This window comes from Suricata suricatta, chromosome 14, assembly GCF_006229205.1.
Source record: "Suricata suricatta isolate VVHF042 chromosome 14, meerkat_22Aug2017_6uvM2_HiC, whole genome shotgun sequence".
Lineage (NCBI taxonomy): Eukaryota > Metazoa > Chordata > Mammalia > Carnivora > Herpestidae > Suricata > Suricata suricatta.
In genome coordinates, this window is record NC_043713.1 from 15,453,765 (window position 1) to 15,467,326 (window position 13,562).

Here is a 13,562-nt window from a genome sequence, read left to right on the forward strand (position 1 = left end):
TCCTGAGTTCAAGCCCCATGTGGACTGTAGAGATCACTTAAATAAATAAATAAATAAATAAATAAATAACAAAAAATACTAAATGTTTGTGGAATTAATTTTTCCTAATTTTTTATTTTGAAATATTAAAATTTTCTGAAAGAATTGAAAGATAATGTAATGCAACGAACACACATCCTTCATCGACTTCATCAATTGTTAACACTTGGCCGTTGTCTCCCCTGTTGCCATTTCCACACCCCCCCCATATGTTTGCGTTCTCCTGCTCACTAAATCATAAATTAAGTTGCCGAAATCATGGCACTTCACCCCTAAAGATGTCAGTATGTAACGCTGGAGAATAAGAACATTTTCCTAATAGTAACCATGTCATTACCATGTCATAAGCAAAGGTACATACATATATCATCAACAAATGGGGTCATGCTCCGCCCCCTTGAGGTGGAGTATCTATGAAGATGGTTCCAAATTCTCTGCTCAGAATTTGTCTCTTCTCTCCCATTTATTTGTGTCGTGTTAAATTAATTAAACAGGAGACCATTGGACTGAGACAGCTCTATTGTCCTGCTGGCCTATGTAAGCAAACCCACAATCTAAGCCTGTAAATACCTCAAAGTTACAGAATTGAAATCTAAGGATAGCCAACCAATCACAAACAGCCTAGCAGGCTTTCCGCTGGAGCCAAACAATAATTTCCTGACTCTGTTTCCTCCAGAGCTCCCATAGGTGGAACACTCCCGACCGTTTCCACCATATAGGTGCTGCCTGCCCGATTCAAATTGATTTTTTTTAATGTTTCATTATTTTTGAGAGACAGAGACCAAGTGTGAGCAGGGGAGGGGCAGAGAGAGAGGGAGACACAGAATCTGAAGCAGGCTTCAGGCTCTGAGCTGTCAGCCTAGAGCCCAATGCGGGGCTTGAACTCATGAATTGAGATCATGACCTGAAGTCAGATGCTTAACCAACTGAGCAGCCTAAGTGCCCCTCAAATTGATTTTAGTTCAAATAAACTCTTAAATAAATTTTTTAATATGCCTCAATTTATCTTTGAACAGTTTTCAATTATTTATTTTTATTGGTATGGTATCTTGAGATACTCATTTTATTCTCTGGGTCATAATCCAGTACTACTTTATTTATTTGGCTCCACCTTGGGCCATAGTGTGGGGACTCTTTCAGTTGTTTCCTGGCCCCTCTTGATACATTCCTGTCATTGTGGGGTTCCTTGAATAGAAGGATAAGTTTAGTTATTTATTTTTAATTTTTTTTTAATTTTAGAGAGAATGTGCATGTGTGAGCGAGGGAGAGGGGCAGAGGTAGAGAGAAAGAATCCCATGTGGGCTCCATGCAGAGTGCGGGGACTCTATCCCAGGACCCTGAGATCACTACCCCAGCTGAAATCAAGTGTCAGATGCTCAACCAACTGAGCCACCTGGGCACCTGAAGGACATGTTTAATTTTTTAAACAGTAATGTCACTTTGCACATACAAATTGTAAAATCTGAACAACAGAATACTTTTTAAAATTATTAAAGTATAGTGGACACACAATGTTGTGTTAGTTTGGGTGTACAACGGAGTGCATGGACAAGTTCGTGGTGACTTGTTTTAAGTGCTTTTAGAAATGCTTTGAGCTTTTACTGATTGTTCCAAGGATCAGTACATTTCAATATGTGCATAATTCTTAACATACACACCAACAATCTAAAAAAAGTCATGTGGTTGTGATTCTTCTCTAAAAGTTACTCCAGGGACCCAGCTTAAAATTTGGAGGCAAATTTTCCTTGGCAGGGTATCAAGTACTAACACCTTCAAATGTTGATGTGCTGTTACGTTGTTAAGTTCCATGAATTCACAATTTAATGTCACATACACGGCGTGCTCAGATTTCCCAAGTTCTTAGGGTAACTGGGTTACCACGGCCAAGACGTTACAGAGTGAACAAGTTTCTGACAGAGAGGGTTAGCCAAGATGAAAGGGCGATTTCATTTAGGAAGCAATTCTACCAAAAACAACAGGGAATCAAAGTAAATGTTGAGGACAAATTAAATGCATGATCAACTGCATTTCCATTTAGTCTGCTTGGTATTATAGGATATAAAAACCACGCCCTCTATGGAATGGTGAGCTAACACCCAAGACAATCAAAGCTTTCCACACATGGGGTGCCTGGCTGGCTCAGTACATAAAACCTGAGACTCTTGATCTTTGGGTTGTAAGTTCCAGCCCCGTGTTGGGTATAGAGATTACTTAAAAAAAAAATCTCAAGGAAAAAAACCCTCCCAAACTCAATATCCTACTATTTTCTGGTTGCACCAAAAAATGAAGAACCGACAAATGATTTTACCTCTTAAAAAATAACATTTACACCTTAAAAAAATTTTTTTAATGTTTTTAATTTATTTTTGAGAGATAGAGAGAGACAGCGCGAGCTGGGGAGGGTCAGAGAGAGCAGGAGACACAGAATCTGAAGCAGTCTCCAGGCTCTGAGCTGTCAGCACAGAGCCCGACACAGGGCTCGGACCCATGAACCATGAGATCATGACCTGAGCCGAAGCTGATTGCTTAACCGACTAAGCCACCCAGGTGCCCCGATTTACACCTTTTTAAGTTTATTTATTTTGAGAGAGAGAGCAAGCAGGGGAGGGGCAGAGTTAGAAAGAGAAGGAGGCTCTCAAGAAGGGTTCTCCCTGTAGACACAGGGCTCCAACTGATGAACTGCAAGTTCATGATCTGAGCTGAAATCAAGAGTCACACGCTTAACCTACTGAGCCATCCAGGCACCCCTAACTTTTATACCTTAAAAACAGAATGAAGCGGGATCCCCTCCTCCTTAAGAATGTTTCCAGAGCTACTACAAAAACTTGCATTTACAAAATAGTTGATAGGGCTCTTCCTCCAGATGGGACAAGAAGGGAGCCGAGGAGCACCGGGAAGACAAGGGATACGATGTTCATCAGACTTGGCATCTGAGGCTGTACTCCGTTTTCTGAAGATAAGTTTCCTTTCACTTCTGGGTTCACCACTTCAGCCGGTTTTCCCTTGGCTCCCCTTCTTCCCTATTGTTCACACTTGATTGTTTGAAGATTTATCCTTTCCTGCCACCTTTTTTTTGCCTTAGTTTCCACATTTGCAGAAGCAGGTTAGCAGACAGCCTCTTCTTGGGCTCCTGCTTCCCGACCCCCTCTGTGGATGGACCACCCCTTCCTCTTGGGCATCGGCGTAGCAGGGCAGGTGCACCAAGAGCCTTCTTGAAGCTGGGGCTGCCTGACCGCTGCCACTCCTCCAGCCTTCCTAGCTCATCGTGGGTTTTGGGTTAGGTTTTTGTTTTGTTTTGAGCACTTTTTTGTTTCAGGCAGAAGCAGCAGCTCTGGGGGGCACTGGAAGGAGGGGTGCTCAGTTAGTTGAGTGTCCGACTTTGACTCAGGTCCTGATCTCGCAATTCACAAGTTTGAGCCCCGCATCAGGTCCTGTGCTAACAGCTCAGAGCCTGGAGCCTGCTGCAGATTCTGTGTCTCCTTTTCTCTCTGCCCCTCTCACACTCATGCTCTGTCTCTGTCTCAAAAATAAATTAAAAACGTTAAAAAATTAAAGAAAAAGAAGACAACGAATCTCTGGCTCATCTGGTATCTATTCTGCCTCAGTCCTGGAGTCAGCCATTTCTCCAAGGTACTTTGCTTCCTTTTACTGGAAAAGGAGATTAGAAACCAAGATTTGAGCACCAGACATGCTCGTTGCTACTGAGGTGTTCTTTCTAGACCCCCTCAGTTGACAGAGCAAGGAAATAGGTGTGTGAATACTAACCTGTGCCCACGGACCTCTCTGTAAATATTTCTATATGTAATCAGCTGCGTGGACATGAAGCTAAACATTAATTGTAAACATGCTGATGTTTCCAGCTCTAATCCATTATCAACATGGATGGTTCTGGCCTCCTCCCCTTGCTTATCTGTAACCTCTCATTCCAACAGTGACAAACCTGGCTCCTGCCATCTCCCATCTACTTGCCTGTTTATTGGCTTACAAAAAAATTCTAGGGGCGCCTGGGTGACTCAGTCAGTTAAACATCCAACTTTTTTTTAAAATGTTTTCTTTTTTAATTTATTTTTGAGAGACAGAGAGAGACAGCATGAGCAGGGGAAGGTCAGAGACAGAGGGAGATACAGAATCTGAAGCAGGCCCCAGGCTCTGAGCTAGCTGTCAGCACAGAACCTGACGCGGGGCTCAAACCCATGAACCGTGAGATCATGACCTGAGCCAAAGCTGGATGCTTAACCGACTGAGCCACCCAGGTGCCCCAAGCCTCCAACTCTTAAATTCGTCTCAGGTCATGATCCTAGGGTTGTGGGATCAAGCCCCATGCTGGGTTCTAACTGAGCCTGAGATTGGGATTGTTGGGATTCTGCATGGGATTCTCTCTCTCTCTCTCTCTCTCTCTCACTCTGCCCCTCCCCCACTCCTGTGTGCATGCTCTCTCCCTCTCCCTCTTTAGATTAAAGGGGGTAAAATTCTAGGTTAGTATCCATTTCTGCCATTTTTCATTCTGATGCTTTAGTTGCCCCAGGTGTGGCCAGGGGGCTCCCTCCAAGCTGTCTCCTTTCACACACCTCCATCTTTGGGCATCTTATTGCTTTTAGCCCAAGAAGATATTCTCATCTCACCTGGGCTTGGTCTCAGGCATGAACTTAGCCAGATCTTCAAGGATCTCTAATTCCTTTTAGTAGAGACATTATTATTTATTTTAGAGATTGTTATATTTAGAGAACGGATCAGGGTGTTTAGTTTGCTAATTACCACTAGGTTGTTTTCTCTTTGTTTTGTTTTGTGTCACAGCCCCTTCAGTGGACAGAGTTCCTCATATCTACATAATGAGCTTGTCGAGATACGTCCAGTTCAAACCCAAATCCAACACTAGAGGATTTTCCTTCATTTCATCTTTCCACATTCCTTCTCCCACAGTGACAGTTCGAGTTCCGAGCAGTGTCAGGATATTTACAAGACACACGTATTTTCAAAATCTCCCCATTTAAAAATATACCTGAGCCTTTAAAAAAAAATAGAATTGCTCAGGTTTCCCTCAGGGTTTAGAGGCACTACTTGAGATCCTTCTCACACAATATGGGGGAGGCCAACCTGATTCCATCTACGTTTGGGTGGGCCCTCATTCATCTGGTAGCAGAAAATAGGAGATAAGCTAGCAAATGTCAGAGAAGGCATTGTCGCTGGGCCCTGGAGCCTCTTGATTTTATCATGTCCTCTTTATTCCCCATATATTGACATAGATTTTCAATTCATTTAACTTAATTTTTTAATGTTCATTTATTTTTGAGAGAGAGAGAGAGCATGTGTAGGGGAGGAGCAGAGTGGGAGGGAGACATAGAATCCAAAGCAGGTTCCAGGCTCTGAGCTGTCAGCCCAGAGCCCGATACGAGGCTCCAGCCCACAAACCTCAAGATCATGACCCAAGCTAAAGTCAAATGCTCAACTGACAGAAACACCCAGGTGCCCATCAATTCATGTAACTTAAATTCTCACCTAAATGGAAAAAGGCAAGCCCGACTTTGGCAGGGCCTGTTTGGCTCTGAATGGAAATGGTACCACTGGTGTTATATATAGAAACTCTGGACTAAGTCCTGTGAGTCACACCAGCCGTGTGTGTGGCTGATCCTTAAGTGCCTTACACTACAAAGATTTGAGGATTAGGAAGCACCTTGGAGAAATCGAATGTCATGGGACCAGTGAGACTCACTGGAGAAATGACCAGAAACAGTGGAGCGTCTGGGGATGAGCGAGGTTTTGAAGGGTTTGGGAAAATCCATAGAAAGAATGGACGGTCCTCCCATGGGACTGAAAAGTAGGCCAGTGGGATAAATCTGGTCTTTCTTTTTCCTTCCTTACTGGACTTCATGTGCTGTGTTGAATTAACCATGCTCTTCCTCCACAGCTCATCGTCAGCATGAACTATGCAAAGCAAATTTGTTTTCCCCCTTCTTGCCACACAGCCACCCCAGTGAGATATATATATATATTTAAGCTTATTTATTTTGAGAGAGACAGAGAGAGCATGAGTATGGGGGAGGAGGCGGGGCAGAGAGAGAGAGAGGGAGAATCCCAAGCAGGCTTCATGAGGTCAGCACAGAGCCAGAACCCAGGAACCATGAGATCATGACCTGAGCCAAAACCAAGAGTCAGACGCTTCACTGAGGCACCCAGGTGGATTTCTGTTCCTTCATAAGGAGGCTGCTGTATGTTCTTACCAATAAGCTTGTCAATTGCTCAATATTGAATTTGCTACATCTGTGTGGATTTCCTTAAGGAAGATACTAGTGAGTTTGGTGCCTACTTGGGGACAGGGCAGAGTGTCACTCGCCACAAAGCAGAGGAGTAGGAGGAGGGTTCGCTTTGCAGGGAGTGAGGGAAGGAGAGTGTGAACAGGGTGGGGATGGATGGGTGGGGATTTAGGGTCAGAGGGAATTCTTTTTTTTTTTTTTTTTTTTTTTTTAATGTTTATTTCTGAGGGGAGAAGGGGCAGAGAGAAAGGGGGACAGAGGACATGAAGCAGGCTCCGCCCTGACAGTAGGGCTAACTTGGACATGATGTGGCATGATGTGTTGTATGCAGTATATTTAATCTTTAAATGAATTCAAGCTTTAAAATTCTGTTTTGAGAAAATTTCTGAGGTGGTTAGAACAGCTCTAAACAAGACCCAGGTACCATAAATCCACCCACGGCTGTCACTGGTTATCATTCTAAATGACATCTCAAAGCAAGATGACCACACTAATGGGCTGATTAGGAGCTGGGGGTGCTAATGGCCACTCTGGTTTAGGTCTGTTGTCCTAACCTCATTAGTACCAGTGCCTCTGGCCATTCCAGGAGGGACTCGTGGAAGATTATGTTTCTGCAGCGTCTGCGCCCTCTAGTGGCAGAATAGTGGCAGTGGGAAAAGTGGAGAAAAGCAGGCTTTCACGGAATACATTCAGCAATCAATTTGTATCCATTCCAGAGTGTAAAAACCAGGGCTGCAAAAAAAGATATCTAGTCTCCTAACAATCTCGTATAAATAATTAGATCATTCAATTCAGAGGTATGAAGCAAGAACCTCACAAGTGACGAGGGTTTTTTTGTTGTTGTTGTTTGTAGTTGCAACATTTAAAATATTGCCCAAACCCAGGAAATACATGAAAAATGAACGTGCAAGCAGTGTCACTAATGATATACGTGCTATAACCTTTCGGGAAAGTTCTTCGGCAGTAGGTTTCCAAATGTGATGTGTTAATATTGTTTGACCCAGGGAATTCTGACACTGGGAGGTTTTTGGAAGACATATGAAGGATCAAAAGATGTATTGGGGGAGTGATTACAGTTAAATAGTAAAAATTTGAGAACAACCAATGTTCCCCACAAAATAACTGATTAAATAAACATGGTTCACACATTCAATGGAATATTGTCAGTCTGTGTTTGTCAATCAGTAAACTGTTGGGAGAAAAAACTATGGTACAGAATAAATATTATAACTCCATTTATTAAAAATGTATATCCAGGGCGCCTGGGTGGCTCAGTCGCTGAAGCATCTGACTCTTGGTTTCGGCTCAGGTCATGATCTCAAGGTTCATGAGTTTAAGCTCCACGTTGGGCTCCCAGCTGAGTGAGGAGCCTGCTTGGGATTCTCTCTCTCTCTCTCTCTCTCTCTCTCTCTCTCTCTCTCTGCCCCTTCCCTGCTTGTGCTCTCTCTCAAAATAAATTTAAAAACTTTAAAAAAGTGTGTCTGGATATGTATTTACACACACACACACACACACACACACACACAAACACACACACACAGGGATCTGGAAGGATAAATACCAGGGGCACCTTGCTAGCTCAGTTGATGGAGATGCCATTCTTGATCTCTGGGTCTTGAGTTCAAGTCCCATGTTGGGTAGAGAGATTACTTCAAACAAACCCCACCTCAACACCCTTATAAAAGACAGCAAAAATGCTTTTACTCTAACTGGCTGCATTTGGGCCTGTGAAATTACCACACGTACAGTATTTTCTCTTTTCCTTAAAATCAGGTTTAAAATTTATATTCAATAGAGTTTGCTTTTTTAATGAATAAATTTTAGGAGTTTTTGACAAATAAACATGGTCATATGGATGCCACCAGGATCAAGGTAGCCGATATTTTCACCATTCCAGAAAAGTTCCCTCATGCCCCTTGAAGCCCCAAGATAACAACGTTTGGGAGATGAACCAAAATTCCAGATGGGGTGTCCCAGTTGGGAAGCCGGGTTTTCCATCTGGGAGAATGGTACTTGCGAACACTGAAGCAAGGAAGGCAGCCAGCTTGTTTTTCTTGTGTCTTGGGCACCCTGTTCTTTTTGGCTTTGCAAATTTACATTGGTTTTAAATGAGAATCAGACTGAGTTACAATGGGAACAAAAAGGAGGAGGGGGAGGGGGAGGGGGAGAAAAGAAAAGAAAAGAAAAAAGAGAAAAGGAAAGGAAAAGAAAAAGAAAAAATCTTACTTACTCAGAGTTTAATTCTAAAACAACACAACAGTTTTGCCCAAGGAAGAAAAAAATAAGATTGATGAGAACCGGAAGTATAGGCAGGCTGCCATCTTGATTCTCGGCCCGAGGAGGCTGGTGGGGTGACTGGGTGCCCAGCTTGGGGGAGGTGGGGAGGCAGGCAGTACTCGCCTCAGGCCCTTCCAAGAATTCTAGTCTCCACTCGCCCCTCGGAAACCCTTCAGGACCATCATGTTGGTCTGAACAGAATGCAGGAAGATGTCCGTGTATTTTCACAAATCCTGTCCCCTGGAGCAGCATTCCCACCACATAACCATGAGTGAGGACACAGATTCTCCGGGAATTTTCCTCTCTTCAAAGCTTGTTCATTTTAGAATGCCTGTACAATCGCTGGCTGCCGGGGATTTCGTAACACCAAATACAATTCTCTTACTTTTGTGAAAAGCCTGATTTGATCTTTCTTTGGGGCTGTGTGAAGGTTTAAGGTCTGTTGAGATAAGGAGTCAAAACATTCCCTTTGTGTTCTGTTGTATCTAGAAGCTAATGGGCAGGGTCTCAGGGTAGGGGATGGGGAGGAGGGAGCTACCTATCTAGACCACCTGGGTCTTTTATTTAAATTAGCAGGATGTAGGGGCGCCTGGGAGGCTGATCCGGTTAAGCACCTGACTTTTGCTCAGGGCATGATCTCTTGGTTCATGAGTTGGAGCTCCACATCTGGCTCTGTGCTGACAGAGCCTGGAGCCTGCTTTGGAATCTGTGTCTCCCCCTCTCTCTCTGCCCCTCCCCTGCTCCCTGTCTGGGGAGCACTCCCTCTATACTCTATCTCTCTCTCTCTCTCTAAAAATAAATATTAAAAAATTTTTTTTTCATAAATTACCAAGATGCCTAGAAGTGGCTCATCCTGAGTGATCGGTGAAAATCAAGATGAAGAAAGATAGTTAATATCACCAAGTTCTTTTTTTTCAAGTTCTGAATATTTATTATCCTTGTTTTAAATACATTTACAGATTCACACAACTTGAGTTTTAATAACGGGCTCTAAGCCAGCTCCAGCACACCGCTGCCCCCAACCCTCTGGGAGGCCTTAGGATTGTGCTGCCCACTGGAGGGACGGCCGTGGAGGTGCTGGTGGTCTAGGACTGCATTTTCTTAGGGAACGTGTGGGGGGACGCAGGGAAGGACCCTATGCAGAATGCCACCAAGGTTCACTTCACTTCAGCGATGCCCTCCTTCCTGATCTGCATGGAGGCTCAGAAGTAGTCGGATTTACTCAAAGGAACAGAAAGGAAAGAAAAGAGTCAGGAAAGGCTTCAACACAGAAGGAATAGAACCACAGCTCTGGAGGGGGAGGATGGGGAGGAGCTGAGGTTGAAGGCCTCTGCCTCTCTGCTCCTCAGTTCTCATCCTTTGGTTCAAGAAAGGCAGACTTAGCAGAGTGGGTGGGGAACAGATGCCTTTTATTGGTCTAACCAGCATTACTAGCGGTAGGTTTGGGCAGAGCTCCTCCATCTGTCCTGGCTCCCATCTTCCCCCTCCTGGGGGTTCGGGACTCACGCCCAGGGGAGAAGAGTGTCCTGGGCAGGGGTGCCAGGCGAAGCCAGGAAAGGGGATCACGGTGAAATAGAAAACATAGGGTTACCAGAACATTCCAACAAAAAGTCCATCAGGGAAGAAGAGAGGGTGTTTCCCCACATGGGCCCCTCTGCCCTGGCCAGGAATGGAAGGGGCAGGAAACTTCCACTGAGGTTTCCTACTGTGCCCTTTGTGCCGTCAGCATCTCCCAGATGCTGTCTTCAGATTCCTTCACACTCTGCTCCAGGTAGGATTTTTTTCTGTTCCAATTCTTTAATTTTTTCTTCTGCTATTTTCTGTTTCTCTAACAGCCCATTGTGAATTACCTCCTTGGACTTGTATGTCTGCAGGCTTCGCCTTCCGTTGAGTGTCAGTAACTTTGGCTTGAAGCTCTGTGAAGACCTTCCTCAATCCCAGATCCACGGGGGTGCCATCTTGGTTTCCGTCATCAAGTTCTTATCAGGGCACTTTGCTAACTGCTTTTGTAGCAGAGATTTGGTAGCAAGCGTCACAACAGGTTTTCACCTGGGGGTTTCATTATCTCACATGGTAAGAACTCCATGGGTCGTTGAGTCCAGGACGAGTTAGAGAGGAAGCTGTGTGATGTCTTCCAGGACATTAAAAAAAAAACTGTTTTTGGGGCACCTGGGTGGCTCAGTCAGTTAAGCCTCCAACTCGGGCTCAGGTCAGATCTCATGTTCGTGGGTTCCAGCCCCATGTCAGGCTCTGTGCTGACAGCCAGCTCAGAGCCTGGAGCCTGCTTCTGGTTCTGTGTCTCCTTCTCTCTCTGCCCCTCCCCCTTTCATGCTCTGTCTCCCTCTGTATCAAAAATAAATAAAACATTTTTTAAAAATTTAAAAAATAAATAAATTTAAAAAAAAACTGTTTTTATAGAAGGCAAGGAAGTGTCACACAGAATGTGAAGACAAAGCGAGTCTTGGAGTGGGAGGGAGAGGCAGCCAATGAGCTGAGTTCTGACCTGGCCAAGACATCTTAGTACATAAATGGTATGTTTTAAATTATTAATGAGTAGAAGTGCTGGCTCAAACGATGTGTTATGTTTCTCCCTTAAATTCCTCACTGAGAAGTGAGCAGCTCCGGGGGCTTCCTCTCCCACGTGCCTGGGCAGAGTCTGTCTTCCTCTGGCGGACGTCTTCCTGCAAGATTTGACTGGGCACCATCTTCCAGAAAGCCTCCCCTTAACCCCCACGTCCAGCATCAGCCAGACACACCTCCAGTCTGGACGCGCCGTCACGTCTGCCCATCGTTACTGTAATTATCCGTCCCTTGTCTCCAGCCCCAGTTTTCTTGTCTGCACCTCACTGATGGAGCTTACAACAGTCATCTTTGGATTTCAAATATGGTTCCTGTAGTAAATGTTCAATAGAATTTCCTTTAAAAATAATTGAATGCATGGATAGAAGTAAGAGCTTCTACATGGAAAAGCAGATAAATGGATAATAATAAGAAATAAATTTCACTTTTAAATTGTTGTGAAAGATCACATTTGATTTCTAGATCAACTTGCTTTGGGCTAACCTCTTCATTAAAATAGCGAGTAAAGACCTACTTTTCTCGAATATACATTTCTACGCATGTTGCTTTCTCTTGTGGGTTGCAAACACGAGTCTACGGGGCAAAGGACTGTCATCAGTAAGACAATGGCTTTGTTTTCATTAAAACATTTATAATAAATGATAAGGGCTGAATTGGGCCCCTCTCCACAATTCCTATGTTGAAGTCCTAACCTTTAGTACCTTAGAATGTGACTCTATTTGAAACTAGAGTGTTTAGGGGCACCTGGGTGGCTCAGTTGGTAGGGCATCTGGCTTCAGCTCAGGTCATGATCTTCCAGTTTATGAGTTCAAGCCCCACATCGGGCTCTGTGCTGACAGCTCAGAGCCTGGAGCCTGCTTTGGGTTCCGTATCTCCCTCTCTCTCTGACCCTCCCCTGCTCACATTGTCTCTCTCTGTCTCTCAAAAATAAAAAATAAAAAAGAAACATTTAAAAAGTTTTAAGAAAAAAAACTAGGATCTTGAAAGAGATAATTAAGGTAAGATAAGGTCATGTGGGCAGGGCCTCATCCAATCCAAATGACGTCCTTAGAAGAGGTTAGGACCCAGACTGGACCACAGAGGAAAAGCCATGCACGCAGGAAGGTGCCTGTCCGCAAGCCAAGGAACAAGGCCTCGGCGGGAAGCATAGGGCACCTTGATCTTGGACATCCAGGCTCCAGAACTATGAGAAAGTAAATTTCCCTGGTTTAAGACCCCCCAGTCTGTGGCATTTGATTATGCTTTCCCAGCAAACACAGTAAATCCAACAGGCCCCCACGTTTCTATCCTTTTCATGATGCAGAGGGCTCCTTCTCATTCGGGATTCACGGAGTAGGTGAAACCTCAGATTTCTTTTCAGTCAGCTGGTCGTTAGGGCCGACGCCTCCAGGAGCCCGCTTCCCCTCCCATGTCCCTTAGTCCCTTAGTCCTGGGTCTGAGTGTTCATAGGGAAGCGGAGAAGGAAGGGAATGGTGTACAAAAAGCTTAACTTGAGATCCGTGAGGATAGTAAAGGATCACTTCATATATATGAGAGAAAACGCATTAAGCACCAGGCTGAGAAAACATGAAATTAGCACCGAGACAAGAAATAGGATCTGACTGCTGAATAATAGTAATAGTGGTCGCAACTGTACATATGCTCACTTATCACACGCCAGGCGCTGTTCTAAGCATTTTGTCTATACTGTGGAGTCTTCAACATGCCCCCCTTCCCAGGCGGGTGCTGTTGTTATCAAGTCCATTATCCAGATGCAGGGACAAGATGGGGAACATAAGTAGCCTGCTGAAGGTCATGGAGTGTCTGTTCCAGGGTCTGTGCATTTAACAGGAATGCAATGGGGGGGGGGCACCTGGGTGACTCAGTCCATTGAGTGTCAGACTCTTGTTTTGGGCTGAGGTTATGACCTCAGGGTTCATGAGTCTGAGCCCCACGTGGAACTCTGCGCTGACAGTGCGGAGCCTTCTTGGAATTCTCTCTCTTCCTGTCTCTCTGCCCCTTCCTTGACTGCACACACTCTCTCTCCCTCCCGCTCTCAAAATAAATAAACATTTATTTATTCATCCCCAAATGCCTTAGGGTAAAGGCGATGGAATGAGCAATGGGCACACCAGTGTGGCCAAGCAACCTCTTCCCCCAAACAAGTCTCTCTTTTTTAAAAGATTTTATTGTTAAGGAATCTCTTCACTGCTTGAACATGTGGCTTGAACTTCCAATCCCAAGATCAAAACTCACATGCTCTGCTGAGCCAACCAGGTCCCCTAAAGCAAGGCTCTTTGTATTGTAGAGAGAAAACCTCAGGAGGAATAAGCCAACTGTTGTCCTGCCTGATTCACTTACCACCTCTGATTGATTCTGAATCCCTTTCTGATTCTAAAGGCTTGTATGTGTGGTGGGGGGGGGGGTTAGGAATAG